This window comes from Nicotiana tabacum, chromosome 3 (genome assembly GCF_000715075.1).
Source record: "Nicotiana tabacum cultivar K326 chromosome 3, ASM71507v2, whole genome shotgun sequence".
Lineage (NCBI taxonomy): Eukaryota > Viridiplantae > Streptophyta > Magnoliopsida > Solanales > Solanaceae > Nicotiana > Nicotiana tabacum.
Genome location: NC_134082.1, coordinates 109,937,451 through 109,944,524, shown reverse-complemented (window position 1 = coordinate 109,944,524; position 7,074 = coordinate 109,937,451). Strand labels below are relative to the sequence as shown.

General features: G+C 34.8%; 2 long non-coding RNA genes and 1 pseudogene across 3 annotated transcripts; 1 reads left to right on the top strand and 2 right to left on the bottom strand.

The window, feature by feature from the left end:
• Positions 1-416: 416 nt before the first annotated feature.
• On the top strand, positions 417-4,206 carry LOC107781964 (uncharacterized). 2 transcript variants are annotated; one of them, XR_012707720.1, is made up of 5 exons: positions 417-611; positions 1,038-1,110; positions 1,791-1,875; positions 2,691-2,755; positions 3,907-4,206. It is a non-coding gene; the product is annotated as an uncharacterized LOC107781964 (long non-coding RNA). The 2 variants fall into 2 exon arrangements; XR_012707719.1 differs by having other exon boundaries at positions 434-611; positions 1,033-1,110.
• On the bottom strand, positions 2,734-3,900 carry LOC107781965 (uncharacterized). The gene is made up of 2 exons (XR_001647122.2): positions 3,077-3,900; positions 2,734-2,811 (listed from the first exon to the last, which is right to left on the bottom strand). It is a non-coding gene; the product is annotated as an uncharacterized LOC107781965 (long non-coding RNA).
• A 708-nt stretch (positions 4,207-4,914) lies between the features above and the next one.
• On the bottom strand, positions 4,915-6,735 carry LOC107781966 (karrikin insensitive 2 receptor IA-like; annotated as a pseudogene).
• Positions 6,736-7,074: the final 339 nt, after the last annotated feature.

The window sequence follows — 7,074 nt, the reverse complement described above, 5'->3', positions numbered from 1 at the left end:
ATGTTATGTACATCTATAGCAAAGCGTATTAGTCGATTGACCTTATATAAACTCGGACCAACTTAGCAGTGAGATGGTGTCCAAATGAAGAGATATCTAAACTAACTACTTTGTCCAAGTTGTAAACAAGTATGCAAAGTATTGTATGGCAGAGTTTTGGTGGTTTATTATTTGGAGACAAATGTAGGACGGATGCTTGGGCATAGCACAGGCACACATCATCTAGTATATATATAATAAATAAAGTATGCAAAGTATTGTATGGCAGCGTTAGTGGTTTATTATTTGGAGACAGAATGTAGGACGGATGCTCGGGCATAGCACGGGCACACATCATCTAGTATATATTATTATATATATATATATATTGAACGTTTTGGTACGACGAAGGGTAGAACAGTAAATATCAATTGTTTTATGGGCAAAATTGGTATTCTCCATGTTAGTCATTTCCGAAAATGTTTTTCTCTCCTAGTCCAGTAAGCTAACACGTCACTTCTCTTCTATTCCATTTGTGTCTGTTCCCTGGGTTTTTCTTTGTCCTAATTCTTTCTCTGTGATTTCGTTATTCTCGGAAATATCGCCTCATCTCAACCCTAGGAAGTAAAATGGTAAATTTTCTGCTCTTTCTCTCAACCCTTTTGATATCTACTGTATTTTGAATTTCTGGTAATTTTTTTTTCTGCCCCTATTTCTTGGTTATATTAATTTGGTGGGCATTTGTTAATTTTTCTTGGCTACTCTCTTGCTGGGTTCTGTAGATGTATGTGTGTTTGCTAGGTTTCGGGATTGACAAATGGTCTATTTTTGGTTAGAAAATTAATGCTCATCAAGTTCTTATTTATCTGCTGAAAATCGATGTTATGGATTTTTCCTTTTCTAATTTGTAGGTTTTGTTGTTCCTAGGATTGTATGCATGTGGATTTTCTCTTAAAATTGCTAATGGTTGTCGGTGATTTGTCAGATTATCTCCATATAGTAGCTTATGCTTTATGTATTTGCTACTTTACTATCGTTCACTTTTTTTTGAAGCATAGGGTATGAGATCTATCTCCGTCGTCTCAGGCGTTGGTCCTTTACTGTCCATTTGTAATCGTTATCTCTTTTCTGGTGAGTATATTCGGTGAAATATTTGCTTTATTATCTGGTTTCTTCTATGAATACAACAACAACAACAACCCAGTATAATCCCACTTAGTGGGGTCTGGGGAGGGTAGTGTGTACGCAGACCTTACCCCTACCCTGGGGTAGAGAGACTGTTTCCAAATAGACCCCCGGCATCCTTCCCTCCAAGAACTTCCCACCTTGCTTTGAGGAGACTCGAACTCACAACCTCTTAGTTATTTTTCTTTAATTTTTGGTGTGTCATAAGAAGTTAAGTGAGCTCTATTTATTTGAATCTACATGCAAAGAAAATAAAACCTTTATTCAATGAATACACATAAAGAGTGGAATTTGACAAAAGAAAAGTTAAAATTAAGATGATTTACAGTTCTTATGTGTAGAAGACATTTCTGTTAGAGCTATACGTCCTTACATATGTACATACTAAGAAAAAAATGGACTATTTCTTAGAAGTTCAAAGAATAGTAGATGAAGGAAGAAATTAACTCATGCAAAGTTTTCCTTCTCATATGTTTGCTGCTGGTTCATTATTTCTTCTTATCTTTGTTTATTTTTAATATGTTTGTTACTAAATTTCTATTGGTAGATTTTCAATTTGTCTTTCTTGCCTCTTTCTGTGTATTATTCTTTGTACATATCTGAAAAGGTATCAACTAATTGACCAGCCAAAGTACTTGGATCATCAATTAGAGTTTGAATGAAGGCATTTACCACTCTATGCTCGTTTTCTTTGATCTCAAGCTAAACCAAGTAAGCAACTGAGTATTACTTTGTCTAGCTTTTTTTCCCATGTGTTTTACATCTTTTTGCACTTCACACATTTTCCCTGATATCACATGAATAAAATACTGAAAGTGCAACAAATTACTTTGGCTACCAAAATATTATTTAAACCAAGATTGGCTTATTGCTATGCGAAAAAAAAAATATGTGAAGAAAGATTAACATGTAAATGGTGAGCTTTTATCACTTTTGTCCAACTTCATTGGTGATAATTGTGTGAAAAAAAGATTATTTATATTGGCTTGATATTTTTCTGTTGAGAATATCACCGATTTTTTCTCTCTTATACTTTCACTATTTCTTCTTTATATATACTTAGAACCATTGTAAAACTACAATGCCATTTTCTTCACCAGGAGAGCGCAAAGATTACATCTACCATGCTGAAAATTTGTGTGAGATTTAGGAGGTATCTTATCCTAAATAAATCTTAACTGAATTATATAGCACTTGAGGATTTCTCATGCATTTGTAGGAAAATAGATGATATTGAGGCATAATTGTACTCTTTCCCACATAGTGGTTGAGACGCTTTGGATACACGTGCTCTCTTTTGGCTAATTTGAGCAAGTTCATCCTTTCAATTCATATTTTTCTCCATTTGTTTGATTGCTAGGCCTATGAGAAACTCAGATAAGAAAAATATATTTGAGTTCTCTATTGTAAGGGTAAATCAGAGAAAGCATTTTGCAAGATGTGCAAATAATGATTAAGTGGATTTGATATTTATGATAGCACTACCAATTGCTTCTCTCAGTCAATTCTATTATGATTCACTGCAGCATTGACGCAACGATGACAAGTATAAACGGTTAGGTGTGATACCTGGGAATATCTTGTGAAAAAGGTAATTCCAATCCAATGTTCAAATTTGTTTTTCGAATGTGAGGCTCTACCCAAATTCTGCAATAATGTCCACCCCTGGTTGGTTATGATGTAAATACGTGATGTGTCTCAATTATACATCTCTTTATCTTTATTCATTAATTGTTTGCTATGTCTTGGAAAGTTATACCTCAAAAGAGAAAATTATTTGGTATGTCTTAGAAAGTGTTAAGTATTTTATTACTAAAATATGTTCTGTGTTTTACATGTCTTTATGTTCTCATTCGACCATCTTATGGTTCACTTAAAAATCAAACAAAATCTCTCTTAAGAAAAAGAATACCTGTTTTAATGAGATTCAGTCTTTTCCCCCCTCAAGATAGAGATGCTCCACTTTTCATGTCAATACTTATCATCGCCAGATTAAAAGAGGTATTGCTATCCTTCAAAGCGAGAGACGTATTTGTTCTTTTTGAACTCTGAAGAAAATCTTGCTACTCTTTAGGTGACATGCACCCTAAAGTGTTTTTGCCGTTGCTTTTGCTTTGGTTGATAGTTTTTGTAGAGCATGTGCTTTTAGTGAGTTGATTCTGTTTTTGAGTTGCCATGGCTCCAATTCACAATTTATCATGACTCTAATCGGCATCTGTATTTCTGAGAAAGAATCAGCTGAGGACAAGTGTGACAGTGATGATCAATTTAGCACATTTCTTAAGGTCTTAGAGTAAATATGATTATATTCTCCTTGGATTGATACACAAACTGACAAAATTTTGAGATGCTATATTTGTCAATATGCAGGCTGGTTGGTAAAGTTGGTTGTATACTAACAAGTGTCTTTTACCTGTTCCTGTCGCCTACTTTATCTTTAACCTTAAGGTGCTTGCAAGTCCATGTTTTAATAAATCGAGATTGAAGGAGAGAGATATGAACCTACTTTTTGCTTAACTTGTCTTCTTATACGTAGGCATCCATTGCATGAATGTGGAATCTATTCCAAGTAGAGAGAAAATATATAGTTTAACTATATGTGGTTTTAGACAGAGTGCGGAGTATACTGTTATATTTTGCTCATCATGATTCATGTACTGTTGCATTTTGTTCATCATTATTCATGTACCTGAATTTAGCATGTGTTTTATGCTTAAAATAGCGGGCTCATAAAATTTGCAGATACTAAAGGCGGGTTCCTTGAGAAAATTATTCTTTAACTGATGATCGAGCAACCAAAACTCAAATAGAATGCACTGGTGCTGAAGTGGTTTGCTTAATTAAGAAAGTTGAGATTACTTTTATTGTACTTTTAGGATGATTTACTGGGATGAGCACCAGTAGAGTTAAATGTTTGCTGCCTTTTTTAGTCAAGATTTGCTCCTTTATAACAAAAAAAAAAATTCAAATGTATTCTTGAGAAGACAATTGACTTTGCTGATTTTCTTTTTTCACGCAGTAGAAAAGATCATGGTTGCAAGATCAGATATTCTTAGGAATTGTGTGTGTCTCAATTAAATACTTGGCCATTCAACTGAGCTGCAATGTATTAGAAATTCACAGGCAAGAGAGATGTTCTTCTCATGATTTTAAGTAAAGCACAAGCTCTTTCTAATGTTGTATGGGGTGCACGGGCCTCAGCATGCTCTCGGGCCCGTGCAGAGCACGGGAGCCTACATCTAGTTCTCATTATAAGCTAATGTGCTTGTCCACCGAGATTTTTAGATACGAATTTGGGAGGCTACAATTACTTAAAACATGGCAGAAACTTTGAGACATGAAATATTTTCCATCATAGTTGATGTTACTCATATTCACATTTAAATTTTTTTGTTGAAATATTCCAAAACAAGGAAATAGTGATCAAGCTAAATATTATATATCAGAAGAATTGTTATTGTTCGAAGACTACTTTGTTGCGTTGAGCTTCACATTGATGAGAGTTTTTTTAATTTATTTTGTTCTTCATGTATAATTATTTACTCAAAACTTCTGCTTTAGCTGTATCAATTTTATTTTACAAACTGTTTACTCCATGATCAAGCACACACGTACGTGCTGAAAAACTAGTTACATATAAAGTAGAAACACTATCATGTACATTGAAAAGGATGCTGTATATGTCGTAATTAATGAACCTCCAGAAAATGATAGGTACAGAAAATAAATTAAGGTAAAAACATTCCACTATTCAGTAAACTTCTTTCTTATATAGAGTAGAACTGTACACGTTATCAGATTTCCAACATTTCCTCTATAGGATACTCCAACAACTGACTTGCCGCCTATATTTTCATTCACTTTATTTACTCATGACAAGTTCAGACAAATAGGAATGTTATTACAAATAGTAAATTAGTAATCATACTCGTATGTGTAAATATTTTAAGCAGCATCAGAGGTATATATGTCATGAGAAATGTGCCGAAGCAACACGGGAATAGTATCCTCAGGTGCGCTCAAATGCGGAAGATGACCTTCAATATTTGACATGATCTCCACAATAGACTTGCCGGCCAGATTTCGGTGTAAATATTCGGCAACCGTCACCGGCACCGCAACGTCCATTGAGCTCTGAATAATATGACAAGGCACAGTAACACGGGACAGAAAATGCCTTAGGTCAAACGTGAAAACGGTGCGGAAAACGCTCAGTGCTATGTCAGGTCTCATGTTGAACAATGTCCTGCTGAATTCTTGTACTGCCACTGAATCCATGTCACCTCCCACCACTAATGGCGCAAACCCAGATACCCATGCCTTGTAGTTTGACTCCATTGCTTGGCACAGTTGGGCTATATCTTCCAGCTCGAATCCTCCATAATAGTAATCCGTATTTATGAACCTAACAGAAACTATGTTGGTGTAAAATTCACATGAACCGAAAAAAAAAGGGGGACTTGGATTGAGTATTTTACTGTCCTTAAGGAATTTTACCCCTAGTTACTATGTCATTGCGAGGTGAAAAGAAGAAGTTCAATTTACACACAACAAAAGACTAATGTTTGTAAAGCTTTTAGATACCTGTACAGATAAAACTGTTATAGGTTGTTTGATTACTGGTATAAGGATATTAATTCCGCTATAAAATTTGAGGTATAGTTATACCATGTTTTGGTGCTAGATATTAGTTAATATCGGCATAAATTTTACACCAAAATGATTGTTAACTATCCGAAGTGGGATAAATAATCTCATGGATAACGACCCCTTAATAAATATAATCCTTTGGAACAGGCACTTGAAAACTATGCTTTCAAATCAAAATTTAAAGTAATATATTTAATTTTTAATAAATAAATAATTTATCAATTTTCTCCAAAATTATAAACTTTCTTTCTTTTCACCCAGCAGCTAGTACCAAAAATGTTTAAAAGTATTTTTTTTTCTTTCATTTGGTACTCATACCACTCTCTTTCTCAACACCTCAATCTGTAAATAATTAAGTACTAGTAGTATTAGCTAACTCTGGGGTTTATTTCAGTTGAAGTAATTTAAAATTTGTAGGGGAAATGGGACGAGAATTCACCTTGGGGAAGCTGAAACAAGAATGAGTTTGGAGAAGAGATCCGAACGAAATATGGAAACAACAACACCGGTCATGGCAGATAAGGAATGTCCTAAGTACATACAACAACTGATTTGAAGCTCCTCCAAAATGGCAAGTAAATCGTAGGCATAACCTTCAAGGGAAGAGTATCGATCAAAATCGAAGTAATCAGGATTGGTCGGTCCAGAACCCATGTTGTCGTAAAGTACAACTCGATTTTGATCGATACTCTTCCGGGACAAAGTGTTTCCAGACAGATTGGTCAGTGCCAAATCCATGGCCAAGGACTATGGTCTTCTCGCCTGAGCCTAGAACTTTAACGTTGTGAGCTTCTTCAACCATTCCCATTTTTTTTGGTCTTAATCTTTTGCTTCCTAATTTTCTGCTGGCGTTTTGACAAGGAGTGTGGTGGAAACTGAAAGAGACGACACGACGCGCCGACTTTATTGAAACGCAATGACTTAGGGTGGCCGGTGGGTTCCTATTCACACTCACAAATCATCATAACATTAATATTGCAAGAGTACTAATTAGGGTATTGGTAATTGTTAATCCTTACTCCTTAGTTAATTAAGTGAACTCATTAGTGATAGTAAATCTTAATGCTGCTGCTCTGGTATTACTTTCTGATCTTCACTAATCATTACTTCCTCGGTTTCAATTTAAATGATGTAATTTGACTTAGCGCAGTTCCTCAGTTTCAATTTAAATGATGTAGTTTGACTTAGCGCAGTTTAAGAATTTTTTTTTTTGAAATACGTGATCCTAAAAGTTTAAGGGGCAAAAACTTTGTCGGATCA